Source organism: Hippoglossus hippoglossus, chromosome 21 (assembly GCF_009819705.1).
Source record: "Hippoglossus hippoglossus isolate fHipHip1 chromosome 21, fHipHip1.pri, whole genome shotgun sequence".
In the NCBI taxonomy this organism is placed as follows: Eukaryota; Metazoa; Chordata; class Actinopteri; order Pleuronectiformes; family Pleuronectidae; genus Hippoglossus; species Hippoglossus hippoglossus.
In genome coordinates this window covers 15,703,598-15,721,639 of record NC_047171.1, presented here as the reverse complement: position 1 = coordinate 15,721,639, position 18,042 = coordinate 15,703,598, and the positions used below count along the sequence as shown (strand labels likewise).

At 40.3% G+C, this 18,042-nt stretch overlaps 1 protein-coding gene and 1 long non-coding RNA gene across 3 annotated transcripts in view; one reads left to right on the top strand and one right to left on the bottom strand.

Annotated features, from left to right (window-relative positions):
* LOC117754541 overlaps positions 1–15,513 on the bottom strand; it is a 73,069-nt gene extending 57,556 nt beyond the window's left edge. The window contains exon 1 of the long non-coding RNA XR_004612459.1: positions 15,376–15,513. This is a non-coding gene — a long non-coding RNA (uncharacterized LOC117754541). The remainder of the gene's footprint in view (positions 1–15,375) is intronic.
* Positions 5,119–18,042, top strand: part of ppp2r3b (protein phosphatase 2, regulatory subunit B'', beta) — a 34,484-nt gene continuing 21,560 nt past the window's right edge. Inside the window, exon 1 of one of the 2 annotated variants that reach the window (XM_034573433.1) lies at positions 5,119–5,156. The gene's annotated coding sequence lies outside the window, so the exon portion shown is untranslated. Of the gene's footprint in view, positions 5,157–17,215; positions 17,402–18,042 lie in introns of those variants that run through there. The other variant, XM_034573432.1, reaches the window with a different exon arrangement.

The window sequence follows — 18,042 nt, the reverse complement described above, 5'->3', positions numbered from 1 at the left end:
ACGTAACCACCTCCTTAATTGGGTAGTAATGATTGTTAATGCATGAATCATGTGCAGCAGCATTTCCCATTAGTGAAAAAAGCACAAGTGAATTTACCAAAAACATAAAATAGACCAGAATACAAACCCTGCTGTAAAAGAAAAATACCCGTGTGTTGTTATTTATGGTCGCAGTGGACATATTCTACAACGAGTGTGAGTTTGGCAGTTTTCTCCTGGAGGAATTCAGCTACAGAAAGCATTTCCTGACAGTGTGTGTGACATGGTGACCTCAGCTAGAGTGACATAACCTGTGGCTAAGAGTGCTGGCTCAGCAAACACCGCTGTACAGTCACTCAAAACATCATAGCACTCACACGCCCTGAGGAAAACACTCTCACACACACACACACACACCAAGAGGTGACACTGACACTGACAAATACCTCTTTTGGATTTCACACTCAACTGGTCTACACTTACTCGAATCCACACTGGGGGGAATTACACTAACAGGCGGAAGGTGGCAGAAACACACACACACACACACACACACACACAAGCACGCACGCTGGGGCTGGTACATTACTATTCTATTGAGGTTTAGAAATACTACCTTCTCGTCCCACAGGGAATTCGACAAGCAGGAAAATCACTGCATTTTCTTCACACACACACACACAAATCCATGATTCTCCTCCTCTGGTACCTTCCATGTTCCTGTCCCGTCCCTATAATGTCCCCTTCCAGCTGTGGTAAGAGTCCTCTCAGGCTTGATCATATTAGAGCCATTACTGCTGAGGCTTTTTTTTGGGGGGCCTGTATGTTTTAGCGCGGGGCATCTTTTTTCTATCCTCTGGTCCTCTCTTATCTCGTTACACACTCTTCAGGCTTTGTGGTTAAATTATGTATTAAGGTCAATGTCAAAACACGGAAGATGTGTAATCTGCAGGGAGTTTCCTTTTATTCATTATTACAGTGAAGGCTGAGCACAACTGTCAGCCAGCCACGGTTGTGCTCAGCATGGAAGCTTATGTGCTCAGCGGGGCCCCACCAAGCCTCTCTCCCTCACTCTCCTCTCCCCCTTCTCCAACTCTCCCTTGACTTCCTCCTCCACACACACCCTCTTCATCCCTCTCCCCCCTTCTCCTCCCTCTTTCTCCTCCTCCCTGACGGACCCCTGATAGATTTACACGGCTTACCCGTCTCACTTTGGGATCTCCCTCTTCGGCAGCGCCAATCTGAGAGCTGTCAAGTGCACCTATATGGCGATGTCATACATCTGAAGGAGAAAAATGTGCATGCAGGAGACCAAGGGGGAGAGAGGAGGTAGAGGAGGGTAGCAGGGAGAGGAGGAGGAGTGGGAGTGTTGGGGAAAAGGAAGGTGCCATGCCATCCGCTTGTAGTTTGGGGAATTTGTCTAATCTGGAATCATGTCAGGATACAGCAAGGCTACGCGAGGCACTCTGTCTCTCCCTCCCATGTGTATCCATGCTTGTACAGGAATGAATGAGAGGAAGAGGGAAAAATAAAACGATAGAAGGAAACAGAAAGAGAAGCAGAGCGAGAGGTTGTCAATGTCTCATGCTCTTTGTTTTTAATTCAAGGTAAACTGACGTTATGTGTTGACATCATTATCATCTCCTTGGATTCTGCCACCCTCCACTGGGATTTGGATTTGGGGGGGTTCGCGCCTTCTCTTCTCCTGTCTCGCAGCAGCTCAACGCTTGACCCCTTGTTTTCTCAATTGCTGTCAGTCAACGTCAACACTCCTTTTCTGTGTCAGATGCGTACTGACAGCTGTAGCACAGCCAGCTTTGAGGTGTGCCGGACGCCTTTAACCTCGCCAAGCTTATAGATATCCCCCTTTATCGGCTCACAGGGCAGAAAACTGTTTGATAAATCTGGTCCAGCTTTGTTTCAGCCAGCGTAATTATCTTCCTATTAGATTAATTCAGTTAGTCCTGCAACACTAACAGCATTCCTGGGAGGTGACCGCTCCGTCATGTTAACCATTACACAATTATGTTTGCGAGTGAGAATAACTGTTGCTATAAATCAGCCATGCAATGTACTAAGACCCACATATATGCACATACAACAAAGGCAAAACACGTTAGATGGAAACAGACTATGTGCATATTTAGGTGAGGTTTGGTGGGGGAAGACAATTTGAACAAAAAGCTTCAAAGAAAAGTAAAAAACAGAATAGGAGAAAAGGGAACAGACAAAGAAACAAAGCAGAGGACCAAGGTCATCACAGATTTCTACCGCTGATGAGGTGAGCGATGGCAAGAGGTCACGATGCTCAACAGAACCCAGACGGGGAAACAAGGAGGCCAAGGTTAGCTTTCTTTTGAACAAACCTACACCCTCTCACAGCGTCCCTCATCTCTCGCTCCCTCTCTCTCTGCAGCCTCTCTCCTGGCGGTTGCATCTTCCCTCTCTCAACCTCATGTGTTGTACTTAGGAAAATGCCTCCTGACTGGTGGGCCTAATTACTGGCTCTTCACTGACCCACGCCGGGCCGAGGCCTCGTCAGAACACTGATTCAACATGAGCCGCGCACCGGCCAGCCCCTCACACTAATGAATACTAATGAATAATTATCACTGGCTGGCTGGCTCGCCGGCCCACCGCAGGGACACATGTTAACACACCAGCTTGTGGAGCTGCAGGAGAAGCGTGGAGGCCGTTGTCCAGAAAGCAGGCAACTCAGTCCATGCACAAGACTATGCAGGAATATGAAAGACTCCCTGTAGGGGTGTAGGGGAAGAGCAGGGGCCCTCAAGGTTAAACAAAAGTAACACTGATCCCGGCGAGGACTGTTTTGATTGTCACAACCTGTATAACGTTTAATGTGTGTCAGGGCATGTTGTGGCACTTGATCTAGGTTAAGCAGACACTCAGAGACTGTAAGCAGTCGCTCGTTTGGTAAGATGATGAAAGATGTCAGCTCAGGTGTAGTGTCAACGATAGGAGCAATGTAAACCTCTGCTCTGCTTCCTCCAGCTGTACAGTAGAAAAACTATTCTTCAATACGACTCTGAGGGGTTGGTTATTGGATTTCAACCGAGGGACAAAGTGACAAATAAAAAGGTTGGCAACCTAAGACCTCCTGTCCACAATGATCATAAAACATCACACAACACCTTGTGTTGAAGAAATGCTCTCAGTAATTCATTCAGTGACATTCGTTTACCCTCTGCAATATAGAACACTAATAATACTATAATAAAGAACATAATTAATACTTCAATAACTGATTTCCTAGTGCTTAATATTATTTATAACAATCTGTCCTCACATTGCCCGAATTAAAATAACATTAACACTACAGTTTATGTCATCACGGATCCATCCGGTGGTCTTTGTTGCTCTGCATTTGTCGACCTCATTTGGAGGAACCTTTGTAATGGGACAGTCTAGTCGAGCTGCCAGTCACCTTAACAGCATGTTACAACATGATGGAGAGCTGCTTGAAGCAACAGGTTGGTCAGCTGAATGAAACTAGTCTGCCAGCTTAATCGATTTAAAATGATCTTCTATTGCTTTATGTTGTAATATGTGAAGCTATAGTTCCTGTGAAGCTGTGCAACTCTCATTTTCTCTTTGACTTCAAAATCACTGATACACACGTGACTATTTTCTAGAAGTACAAATTCCTTTCTACAGGTACAAATACTGTTGTCAAAGGTGCTCAGTTTCTTTACAGCGAATATACCTTCATAGTTTCCAAAGCAAACATTGACTGTACTGGTCTATGACAGTTTTTTTTTCCTCGCCAAGTGTTATACCAACATTTCAGTCTATCTACTTCCACACTCAAATGGGAGCCATTGATATTGTTGTGGCTGAGTTGCACCTCGTTGTTGTTTGTACTTGTTTTTGCAGATTATACCGTATGGGAATGAGCTATCTGGTGTCAGTTTATAACAACAGATTGTCGCTTGTTGCAAAGCATTCCCTTCTCTTATGGTTTTATCAATGACGTCATCAACTATTAGTCTATGTTGATTCGCCTTTCATCACATAACAACTTAAAAAAAATCTTAAGTTGCACATACCCTAGTGCGTGTTTGTGTGTGTGCAATATGCGGGCGCAGGAGTGTACACACCCTGGTTTCCCCCCATGTGAGGAAATGTAAAACTTCTTGGTGTGTTATTTTTCTCCCCACCGTTTGTTCTTTTGATCTGCGTGTACATTATCTCCAGCTCTTTGAATTTCAATTTCACTGTCATGTAAGCTCTTTTCATCACAGCCGACGGTTGCAGCTCTAATAATATTCAACTTTTAGGTCACAGTGGAATGCTAATTAGATTGCTATTTTAATTAATATGTCCCTGCAGGTTTCCATATCAAATCAGCTTTAACACTGTGCCGTGCACTTTGAGCCAATAAATTACAATGAAAACCCAAAAATAAAACCACTTCAAAAAAGGAGGATTTTTTTAAGGTGTACAGGAGCAGAGCTCGTTTGAACTGTGTTTACATAAATTTCTTATTGTAGTTTAATACACTGCATAATATTAACCACATTGTGGTGTGCTTGAAACGGTCTCAATATGCCATAATAGATGTTGCTATTTTCTGTTAATAAATCCATACATGAACCTGCTCACAGGATAAAGGCATCAATTTAGCCAGTTGTTTTCAGGGGCAGTGCAGAATTAAATGTGTTTTCAACAGAGGGAGATTAGTGAAGCCACTGTGATGTTACAGAGTGTGTGTGTAAGTGCTGCTGCTGGTGGAGGCATTTAGGGACTTTAAAGTGCTTCACTTACCATCAGAGTGTCATTTGTCTGTCACCATTTCAATGTGGGTGTACATGTGTACATGCATGTGCATGTGTGTGTATGTGTGTTGGTGGTCTTGGTATTACTCATGTCATGGAAAACTTAATGTGTTTACACAGTCAAGGCGTCTACTTAACGGAAAATTATGAATTTCATACTCTTGTTTTAAGTTTAGGTTAAGATAAGAACTAGGTAATGGATTGGTCATTGGTTGAAGTAAGTCTCCAGGAAATTAATTAGTGAATAGGGAGACATGACTATGTGTGTGTGTGTGTGTGTGTGTGTGTGTGTGTGTGTGTGTGTAGGTGTGTGTGTGTGTGTGTGTGTGTGTGTGTGTGTGTGTGTGTGTGTGTGTGTGTGTGTGTGTGTGTGTGTGTGTGGTCTATATATTACCGACCGTAATGTGTTAACATAAGGACTAGTCTACGTAAATCATTAAATTCTATTTGGAAGACATGCTTCAAGTTTAAGTCAAAGTAAGGGTTAGGTAAGTAGCACTTATTATTTAAGGTTAAAGTAAGACTGCAAGAAATTAATGAATAAACGTAAGTCAATGTTAAGTCCTCTGAAGTCTTTGAGACATGATTGCATGCGTGTGTGCATGTGTGTGTGCGTGCCATGGATATTCAAATGGTTCTTTCATTAATGTCATCCATTATGTTGAGAGGGAATGAAGAGGCCTGGGATATATGAGCACCGCTGTCTTCCTCTCATAATCAAAGGTCACACTGGTGTCCAGTGTTCAAATTGCTTTACTTCTCTGAGAAGCAGGCACTCACATACACACCCGCACACACATGTTAAGGTATTTAGTTGTTTTATCTGGTAAATAGATTGTGTTATGCTCATAACACCCTGGAAATGTGGTTTTTATTTGAGTATTATCTTCAGCTTTAACCCTCCATATTTTTCTGAAAACTAAGATTAAAGTTGGGCTTTTGTCAAATGTTGTTCCCGTTAATTATACTCACAAGAAATCTCCATTATTGTAAACCTCTGTTTGGACCACATCCATAAACCTGGTACTTCGTGCACAACAGAACAGGAGAGCTTTTGCACACTAACAAAAATTGATATTCATGGATGGGGAGGAGGGGGGGTGGTACTATTTGGATGTTTATTATACTTTAAAATGAAGTGATTCGCATTTCACTGCCTGCGAGGTAATTAATGTGGGGAAATCTTGAATTAAAGATGTAAATCCTGACACTTTGGCAGGGGGGCCGGTAAGGGACAGTGGTCTCCAAGGCCTAGATTATTCTTAGCGTATACCAATTAACACCATGTATCTTCTTTTATGTTCACTTCAATTAAGGGCCTTTACAATTTTTAAGTTCTTTTCTTCTCAGTAGTTAGAGAATGTCAGAGAGGCTGATCAAAGGCATTAGCTGCCGTACGCGCACCATAGGTAATGCTGCTTTGCATAAAGAAATCTGCATATTGCTAAGAAGGTTTTCATTTCGGTTTGCATGAATTACAGAGCCAGAGATGCTGTAGTAGATGGAGGTGGGGAGGCGTGACTGCACACATGTACACAAACATGCCATTCAGTACTGAATCATCAATCTCTGAGAGGATTGAGAGTTTGGCACCATGGTGACAATATCAAGATAAAACAGGAAAACACCCGTTGACTGAATCTGACTTTGTTGACGTCCTGTTTTCACCCTGTCTGTTTGTTTGTTGGTTGGTGGGTTGATTTGTTTGTTTGTTTTTTGTAGGCAAGATTACACAAAAACAACTGAACAAATTTACATGAAACTTGGTAGAAGGAATGAGGGAAGAACCCATTAAATGTTGATCTGGATCAAGCGAGGGATCACTTTGTTTAATACTGTGATCAAAATTTCCCTCGGAAATAATTCATGGATCTTAATGAAAAACCGAACTGATATCTAAGAGTGTGTGAAATTGTGTACAGCTTGATTGAATGTAAGTGGACTGTTGGGCCTTGACGGAGGTATGTGCTCTATTCAGTGCTACTCTAGTTGTTTCAGCTCTCTGGATTGTTAAAGGGGGGATCGAGGTTACAGAAGGTTTCTGTTACCAGCTGTCACTCACTATTAAGATGCTTAATAACGTTACCGAGTGAGCGGAGCAACGTTACCACCCAGTAACTCCAGCTCCTGAAGTAATCACACCCTGATTTATGTGGGTGATTATACTAAAACTGTCTTTTTTCTAGATCCCCATCCTTTAATAGGCCTGCACATCAGGCTGAGACTAACAGCCGTCTCCTGGAGTCCACTGCTCTCTTTATTTGATTTTTTTTCTGCTTTCCTTCCTATTCTTACATATTACATGTTTTTTTTGCCGCAGGACCTTCTGTCTTCAGTGGACGGTCAAATTAGAAATTAGACAACACACCCTGCACTTAAGAATCTTTCTCATTTTCTCCTTCTTCTTCCTCTACATGAATGTGTGAATGCATTACAGATCGCCTACCTCTACACAACCCGTGTTGAAACTCTCAGATGCAGAAAAAAAAAACCAAACAACCTGTTTGTTCGCGATAATCACTGCTGCTTAATCCCATTACACTGTCAGCTACCAATAAATCAATGGGCAAATGAACTGTCCGGCTTTTAGGAGAATAGCCATCCACCGCGTGTCTGTTGCGTTCTATTGATGTTCCACCGACGAGAGTTCTTGAGATATTGAATGCTCTTTAAGCAAAGTGCTGACATCATAATAAAAGGCCACCGCGAACTGGCCGGCTGTGCGGTTTAGGAGCTTAAGGCTAAAGAGACGAACGGCCTCTGAAGATGAAAAAGAAAGGCAATTTTCAAAGTCAATACTGGAACCAAGTGCTCTATGTGGTTGCATTAACTACATATAATGAAAGTACAAATGGCCTACTATATAAAATACTGTGGGTCTACTAATATGGAAATGGAACGTTGCTGTAGTCAGAATAATTACACAATAACTGTGATAATGATAAATGATGTGTTCAGTGTTTTCTTCCACACAAATAGTCTCTGACTTGTTTTGAAATCTGTCAGTTGAATTGAAGTCTTTCCTGATCTACAAACAAAAAACGGATTTGTGGACTATATATTCAAATTGACATTGCATAGAGTTTATTTTTAAATCTACTCAAATGCACTTTCACCCCAGCGAGTGTGTAGCTGCACCTGACAGTATATTTAATCCCATTGTTCATGACTTCACAAAAAAAGACGAGAGTTGGCAAATTCAAACATCAAAACATTAAGTCGGGTGCTATGTCTGTGTACCTGTGTGTTTTCATAACCTGAGTGTCTCAAAGCATTATTAACAAAAAACAAAAAAAACTCAGCCTTGCATTTCCAGGGCCAAGAACAAGCAGCATGAAGAGGCTGCACTTTAGCTGATACAAAGCATACACAGCACAGACAGCCATCTAGTGTTGAAAGTGAGCAGACTCATGAACCCAGTAAAAGGGGGAAACAGCACTTCATCGTCACCTGTACAGCGTCTTTAGATCATCTCTTGGTTTTTAAGGGCCACAAGCGAGGGAGGTTTTAGTTGTAACAGGAAAATATCACAATATACTAACAAAGCCTAGATTAAGCACTGAATTATATCTTGTGTGTCATAATTATACGCATTAATTGGAAGGAAAAAAAAATTCTCATGCACTTTAAATGTGTGGAATGAGGCACAGGAGGAAGGCTAATGGTCAGAGCTGTGTCTTTTCAACCCACACACAACACAACGCACCCTGGTTTAGCTTAATAGCTAGCCTGCTGCAAGAGCTTAACCTCTCCCTGGGATGTGAAATAACAAGGCACTGGCTCCTGGAGACTGTGTCCACCTCTTTTTTACTGGAAACCTTTCTCCACTATTACCTCGTAGCACCGTTTGCATCTGAAACGCAAAAAATATAATGTTTCGGTTAATGTATGCAACCCAAATAAACAAAGATTATAAACAAATGTGTGCACATTGGAAACATGAATATGTATTTGCTGAGTGTTCAAACGAAGACACAAAGGGAGGCTCGACCTGTTGTCGGCTCAGCCCCTTTTTTCCCTGCTGTGAAAACCCTGCTCCCTTAATAATCACACATCATTATGACAATAGATGTTAGGCAAAACACATAAGCCACGCGCAAATCACACAAGGAGACAGAAGCACGAGAAGACAAACACACATAAATACTGTACACGCATGCATACAATCACAGACTGCTTCATCTCGTGTGTGAATAACTAATTCTATCCTGTTTAAGATCTAAAAAAAAAAGGGAATACGACATTTTTCTAGTTTACCCTCTCCTTCCCCTTGCTGCTGTAAAGGTCTCTGCCCCTGCAGTCACACACACGTGCTGGCCTGCCTCCACAGACTTATCATCTAATTGCTTTTCATTGATCCTGTCCGATCAGGTGCCTTATGTTCATCCTTTTCTGCCACTCCCTCTCGAGCACTTCTGCCACTCCTAATCTGAGAAGTGTGCATCCTTTTCAGTGCTTATAAAATGCCCCGGCATTAAAAAAACTGTGGGACTGAAGAGAATTGTTTTCACAATGTGTGAAAAGGTTCAATCAAATGACGAAGGGAACATTTTGTGTGTTTATGTGCTCACACGTGCATGGAACAGGTTATCTCCTGGCCTGTTGTCTGCGCCCATGCAGAGCAAATTATATTTTCTGGCTATAAATATGTTTAATGCATCGTGGACATGCTGAAACGCAAAGAAGCACCATTACCTAAAGAGGGGAGACGGATTGTGAGCCTTGGACAAGAGTGAGCACAATAATGAGTCTGTTTATTTTGGAGAATAGACAAATCGTGTCAGGTGAACCAGACAAAGGATTTGGGACAGAAATTCCCAGCTCAACCTAAAGATTAAACTATGCCAGGATCAGAAGTGAAGGTTGGCAGACGCTGAACTGGACTTCTGAAAGATATTTTATGACTATCAATGGTCTGCATTTAACTCTGAATACAATTTCTTGCTATTTTTGTAATAACCTGAACCTGAACTGCAGCCATGAGCGTGCACACTGAAACACACACACAAAATCCACCCGTCTCCGAGGAGCTGTATCCCAGCGTCGGTTTAATATGCAGGCCAGTTCTTGGTGGTATCAGATCAATGGAGAGTTTCAAATCAGACACAGCCGCTGAAACAGACAGAAGAAACCATCTTTGGCTCACATTAAGAGAACACTTTCTTTCCCCTCAAGATCACAGTTATTCTCTTCTTTTTTTTTGAAGGAACTATTGAGTAAGACTCATCTGTCATGTGATGCTTATTAAAAATATTAACTGTAAATGTCAAGAGGTTTTTTTTTCTTTTGTTCCGAATGGTGGGATTGGGTTACTTTGAAAGTAATGGCCTAATTACAGCAACTTAAAGTATTATTATACTAACCCATCTCTGCAAAGATCTTAAATGGTAACCTTGACTGATTTGTTTCCCATCGCAGTGCACGGCTGAGGCTCTTACAAGAAAAATAAGATAAAAAATGTGCTTTTAATACTTCTCATTGTTCCAAGAGTAGCTTTGGGAATCCGGTACAAAACAGCAAGGCAGTTCAGTCAGCTCACATTTTGTTCACATTATCTTCTTGATCTACAGATTGTTTTGTTGTGGCTGTAATAACAAAACTACGGAAATTAAAGCTTTTATATTCAACAATTTCACTGCTTTTTACCGTATATAAAAACGGAATCTCAATCAAGGAGCTTTTATCCTGAAACTGTCATCGTTGGTTGCCCTGAAACAACTCACCTACACTCTGGTTTATCTTGTAGTCTGGTGATGCAAAAAAAAAAAAAAAAACAATACAAGAAGCTCCTGATCTATTTATCTCACTTCATGTTCTCTGTTTCATATATGTGGTTTAAGGAGGCAATCATCCGTGCTGATGCCGACTCCCTTCGAGCCTTTCCCTGCTTTTACCCGTACATTATTCAGTCTTTTCCTGAAGTAAAAGCCATCCTCTACATGCAGACACGGCAACCACTAACACACCACACTAATGTGATGTAAAAATGAATGATGAAATTCAAGGAAGCCAAATGAAAGAGAGACCGATGTGTGTTTATGTGTGTGTGTGTGTGTGTGTGAGCCTGTGTGTGTGTGTGTATGAGCTACGTTGGCCCTGGTGTAAGCTTGTGTGTGTGTGTGTGTGTGTGTGTGTGTGTGTGTGTGTGTGTGTGTGTGTGTGTGTGTGTGTGTGTGTGTGTGTGTGTTCAAAGGTGAGGCCTTGGGTGATGGAGAATAGGATTCCCTTACCTCCTATACGTACAGAGGAGGATAAAAGTCAGCTGTAATGACCTTGGTATAATGAAGGCCTCACTGATTTCCATGATTTTCTTGCTTTCATGCCACGAATCTGCTATTCCATAGGAGGGGGCAGGAGAGAAAAAGGGAGAGCGTTGTCTGGCCAAACATTAACAGCCGAAAACATTTGCCCAGAATCCAACACAAAACCTTGTTCCCATGTTCAAGTCATTATGTAAACGATGATTATCTCGAGGCAAATTAATACATGAAACGCACTTTTCTTGATGGGATAGTAGGTTTTTTTAGGTGACTAATTTACGTGCAATTTCCTTAACTCACAAAGTTATTTACAAAGTGATGTAATGCTTGTTTCTTTTTATCTTGAAAGCGCAGACATCGAGTTGTCTGAGGGCTGCTCAGTGCAGCTAATATGGCACAACGAAATGAAAGGCTTCAAAAGAGCTTTTCCACTTGGAGCTGATGTAGCGTTGTGGCCGACCTCCAAATATGATTAGACTGCAGTAAAAACAACAATAGCGAACAATAAACAACTGGTAATTGGTGTCATCCTCTGTTCCGACAAAAATCTCTCTTGATTCGCTATGAATTATGAGCATTAATGTTTCTGTGCACCATGATCCTATGAGGATATCAAAAAGCTTGCGCTCACTCTTGATGGGCCTGTCTCATTAAAGTAGAAATGGAGGCAAACGTGGGGAATTGATGCACAGAGCATGCATCTGAATAACTGTACATGTGTGTGATATAAGATGATTATCCTCAGGTGAATATTGCTTATGTGCCTGTGTGTGCAGGGAGAGCAAGTGGGAAAGGTGTAGCCCTGAAGCATCCCAGGTGAAGTGTGCCCTCTGCAGGCAGCTCTTACACATTCTTCCTTCCTGTGTACTGACTAAAGTGAGGAAAATGTGCTGGTTTTGTAAAGCGCATCATTGATAAAGTTAAGATTTCTTCAGAAACATTATATACCGTGTCACTTATACACAATATATGAGTCTGTCATATAACTGTGAACATGAAGGCGTTCTCACCACCAGGTTTTCCTGCCTAAGCTCTCCAACTCCATATATGCCACCTCTTTCATTAATATGTGATGAGAGAGAAAATCTCCAAAGACCCCAATAGGCAGAGGCATTGTTTCTCCTTTAAAGTCATCTCAGATGGAAGGAGCAAACTTCAGAGCCTCAGTGAAGTGTCTAATGAAAAAAGTCTCCTCCTCTGCGGCACCATTTCGCACAGCGTATTAAGAATCTAAATGTTGACTGAAGACAGTTTGATTCTCTGTCTGTGATTTTCTCAAGGAATGAAAACAGTGGAGCGTGTTTACAACGTAGCCATGAAAGAGCTATGAGAAGGCTCGTCACTACCCGATGCCATTTCGGGAGGCGGAAAAGTGAGGTTCATACCACAGTTCATTTGAAAGCCATATCAAACGGAGGATGTTTAAGACCAAGATCAAAGCGATTTCTGGTCCAAAATATCGCAAGACCAGCAACATTCTTGTAAAATCGCTGCTTTATGTTTATGTACTTCAACAATGTCTGGCTATTATTGGAAATCAGACAAAGAGGAGAAATATCGACAAATCTCTTCTTTCTGTTCAGCGGTGTGCGCTTACGCTGAGTTAGGCAGTGGGGAAATAATTTAAAGCCACATCTCAGGGCCACATCTCCGGCTCTGGTACCTCAGGTGTATAACATGCAACTGATATCCGAGAGTTTAAAGCAGCCTGTAACAGCTAACAGGATGTTATCATTTTTCTTTTCCAGTGTTTTGTTGTTTATCGCTCTGAGCTGAACAACAAAGCAAAGACAGCCTTAAAAACAATCTTTCACAGACATGGAAAGGTGTAAAAGTGTTAGATTATTTTAATTTTTTGTATTAGTTTTGTATTGGGGAATTTGAATGCCCTGGTAGATAATAACGAATAGTAACTTTGCAGTTTACAATTAGGAAAATGTCCATAAAATGTCAAATACATTCTTAGTTTATTTGTCTACTAAGTTTCTGTCTTTGTCTTTTAGAAACAAACAAAAGAAATGGTGTGTTGTATGTGGACAATTACAACAAGTATTATTATGTATGATATTAATATACTAATAGGGCTAGATATATTACAGAAATACAGTCAGTTTTACCTATAAATTGTAATGTTGTATTAATAGTAGTAAATGAGCGAGTCAATATAACTTTCTGGTAAAATGTTATTATTAAGTATTTTAATGGGGGGAGTTGCTTGAAGAGTTAACGTACAGATAAATTGCAGTGGTATAAATGCACCTTAAACTAATTAGACTCAAGAAATATTTATTTCAGTTATTACTTTCTCTCTGTCTTTCAATGTAAAGAATAAATCAACACCAAAAGTTTTAAAAAAAATACTCACCCCCTAAGGTCTTTATAGAATAGCCATTATGAAAAGACTAACATTAAGTTACTTTCAAACCCCACTAACTATTTTCAATCCTCATTCTAAGTATTTTATTTTGACTAAAACCCCCAGTATTTTACAGAGTTTGTGGAAACCTGCAAACCTGCAAACTATGAGAGTAATTTTAGAATATTCTGAAAAGACAGGATGGTGGTTTGTCTTGTCTCTGACACAGTGAGCTCAAACACTGTTATCATCATTAATCTTTGTGTCAAATCTAAACAGAAGTTTGGATTATAAAAGTATCTATTATATGAAAAACTAAATTTTAGCTCAGTCTAGGTTTAAGTTTAGCAACAGCAGAATCCCCAGGTTCACATGAAAATATTAATCCTTGCAGAGGAATCCGAGATGACAACAAGATACATATCAAAGTTTGTTTGAATGTAAAAATGTAAAAAAGAAAATTGTCATATGGAAAGGTACCTGCCAGTGTACGAAGTAAACAAACCATCTATGTTTAAATCACTTTTGTAAATAAACCAAAAGATAAAAGTAAATTAGGTAGATAAGTATTTCAGGTTGCACTCCGTCTGATTCAAAATTTGACATGTTAATGTGGAAGTCAAATTTAATAAGAAACAAAGTTTACAAAGTTACCTAAACTTCCACAATATGAAACCAACTTCAGCCTGAAAATAACCATGGCCTATTGCCTAATCTACTATGCGCATAGAACATGGCACCATCCAAAAAACTCTCTATAGCGCACAGCTACAACACAACACTTTCAACTTTATTCACTCTCCTTATTAGAGCAGATTGCTTATCGCCCACTTCACAGAGCACCCATATAACATAGCTGACAGCAGTAAGGGAGAGCTGCACACATGAACTCCTCACTAACACTTTCCTACGCTAACCAGCTGTCCCCCTGTGGTTTCAGCCTCGGCCAAACCTTTGAAATGTCCTTCAAGGCGTGAGAAAACAACATGCACATTGCTTTGGGTAAAAATCCTATTTGTACACTGTAATTACACTTTGAAAAGTTGCAAAGTTTCAAGTTTCAGGACCTTTTTACGTTGGCTGTTGTAAAGAACAAAATAGTTTCTCATTACAATCTGCGCCTCAGACAACTTTGAATGTTTCAGATCTGATTTGCTGGCGTTATCAAGGGAAGCAATCAGGAGAGCTCAGGAGAACTCAGTCAATAATGTTCACCACCGTGCAACCGCCATTAATTTACTCTTTACAGCGAGGCTACAGGCACTTTGAGGTGCGGTTATTAACGAGACGGCAATTTGGAGCGATAGGTGTCCCTAATGTCCTTCATGCTGAAAACACAAAGAAACATTTCAATAAAGTGGTCAGGTAAATAATTTGGATTCAGTCTACAACTGTGCGATGTCTTTGTGAAGAATTTTCTTTGTTCGCTACAGAACTATCTTCAAAAACACCATCCACCATGTAACATCTCGTTAGTTATGCTGATGAAAAACAAAATAAAAAGTAGAAATAATACAAGAAATAATTAGATAACAAGTGACACAAAAAAACTTACAATACTGAAAGAAAATTTTGCTAAATATTTTTAGAACTATAATAATGCATTATTGCCAAACACAAAAAAAGTTGGTAGAAAGTAATAATTACCCTGCTGCACTGTATTCACAGAAATATATACTTCTTTTTCATAGTAATGTTTGTTCAAGGGGAAATAATTCCAAGTAGATTTGTTAGTATACCATTCACATTGGACCCTGTGATCATGAAATCTGTCTCAGCAGTTTTCATGCTACATGTTTACCACTCAGGTGCAACTAAAATGTGTTTCCTCTTCTCCTAAATATGCATTCAATTTATATTTTGGTGGTTGAAGTCTGTTTGGGTCTGGTATAAAATGCAGAGCTAGAAAGTCCCTTCCTGATGAAAACAATCCACCTCGTTTTTGCTCCGAGTGTCAAATATGGTGCCAATTATTTAGACTGACCTTTCCTTGAGTTGCTTGCTTTCTATGCTGGGGATGCAGCGAGGGAGCCTCGACGTCTCCGACCACTCCTCCCTACAATAATCAATAAATATGTCCAACTCCATACATACCAGGTGCTCGGCCCAGCTGCTTTTAAGAGTGCTGCTATGTGGAGAGAAAGGAGAGTGGAATCAGGCACAGATGTATCATTGTTATTCATGCAAAGACAGTCAGGATCAAGTTCATAAGAGGCTAAATTGAACACGCGGGACTGGTTTCCTGGAAATGAGTACTGCAGAGATGACCAGCTTGACTCTGGATTGTGCATTGCATGAGGAAAATCGATCATGAATTAACTAAAAACAATGAAGATGGTAATCAGATGTATTGTAACATGTAATCATATATGGGGAAAACTGTGTATAAATATAATTGTGTAAAACAAGGTAAGTATGCATCAGCCTCAACAATCACATTATATATTTTATTAGGACTCCAGCTAAATTATTATTTTCATTAATGAACTTCAGATTAATTCCTCATATAATCACCATTATAATTTCCAACAGGCCAATGTAATAGTCTTCATTCTATCCGTCCAAAACTCAAAGTTATTCCGTTTATTATAATATCAGAGAAGTAAATGCACCTCATCCTCACATTTGAGAGGCTAGAACCACAAGCACATCACAGGTGGATGTACAGACTGCCTTTATTTTTTTGCACTGCTGTTATTTTGTGTCAAACTGTTTCTTTACAGTTCTATTTTATTCTATTCTATTTTTGATTATCTGCTTTTTACCTGTAAATTAATTTTTTTGATATAACAACCAATCAATTAATAAAAGGATTATCTTGTGTTTATAGATTGCTTAATTGTAGAAGCATTGCAGCTCTACAGTGTGTCCTGACACTTATTGGCATATGCAGATGTGGAATGTAACTAAGTACACATAGAGTACTACAGTCAAATTATGAGGTAATTCACTTGTTGTAGTTTTTTTAACTCACCATTTAATGTCTTTATTTTTCAGACAATAAAATGCTACTTTTTAATCTGCTAATCTGCTGATTAGCTCCACCAAGCAACATAGGTTTCTCACAAGTAAAATACAATGAGGCAATAGTAACTACACCACATGGGGTAATTTCTGTAAGTAGTAATACAGAAGTAATTGTTGCAGCTCTACATTTTACACCGGTGTCTTATGAAGAAATGAAAGATGAAGTTATTGGGACAAGAATAGGTGAAATATAGAGTAATTGGGTACTTAAGTACTTTAGTTACATTCAACTTCATATCATTTCAGAGGAAATTATTTCACTTTTAACTTTACTTTCCTTATTTGATGGTAATAATTTACAAATGTATTATGTACATGTATTCATAATGATACATGTGAGCTTTTAATAGCATATTAAGTTAATTAGTTAATTTAAGTTTGTACATTTAACTCCACCAACCAACATGGGTTTCTTACATGTTAAATCAACAATACAATAGAAGAAGGTAATAGTAATTAAACATGATTGGGGTATTTGTGTAAGATAGTATTTTGTTCAACAGAATACTTTGTTGATAATACTTACTTGCTAGCAGTGACATCTAAACGCTCGGAATACTTCTTTCACTACTTCTACTGGGATGTGTACTCACGGAAAGTGTAGTATATTAGAAGTAGAAGTAATATTTGAGTGGGTAAATACATGTATACACCACAGTGGGTAAAAGCAGCGGAGTTTCACGGTGACAGGTGTCCGCTGAAGGCAGCTCTTCTCCGGGAGGGGAAGCGCTGCTGCTCCCGGTGTGATGAACTCTCACCCCCGCGGGAAATCTCGCGTGAGTACCGCAGCGGTTACCAGGGGAACGTGATCGTGAAAAGTTGGCCAGCGGCGACATGAGCACCGGGGAGGAGACACCGGAGAGGAGACCCCGCTTCCCTGCTTCTTTCGCCGGGGAACAGTCCGTGTGACCCCACCTCGCTCATGGAGGAAGCGACGTAGAGTCACATAAACACATCTGGCGACTTCCTCCATTCACTCCGAGGTGTGTAGCTTGTTTGAGTCAGTGGGCTAACATTAGCTTGCTAATGCTATCCTAGCTAACGCACTGTTGTTGTTGTTGTTGCCTGCTGCTCCAACTCTAACCACCCCGGGCTACTCTAAAGCAGCTTCACGTGGATCCAGCTCTTTGTTTACTATCTTTAAGCTGCTGTGTTTGCGGACAGTGTTGTAATAAGAGGGCTAACGTTGAATGGCTGTTGAGTTAGGTCACTCTTGCCTGTGGGCTAAAGGTATCGATGGTTCGCGCTAAAATCCAATAGTGTCAGTGGGTGTGTTGGTGTCAGACTCGTACCGTGAGTGTTAGTTCATATCGAAACTGTCTGTGCATTTCTAGAAACGTAGTCAGCTCCACGCCTGTGCAGAAATACAGGATGAGCCTGAACAGGGCTGGAGGTAATCGCCAAAGATTGTGTCACAATAACAACGTTCATATCAGTCGATATTGATAATCATCACGATAAATGTCTCATTGCTATTTCTTTTATGATTAATGTTTTTAGAAAACGCTCCTGGGTAAAGGCTGTTAAACTGCAGAGAATTACAAACTTTTTTACAAATCTCAGGTAGATCAATGATGTGATACACGATGCATAATCAAGTTATTGGTATTTATTCAATGTTTGT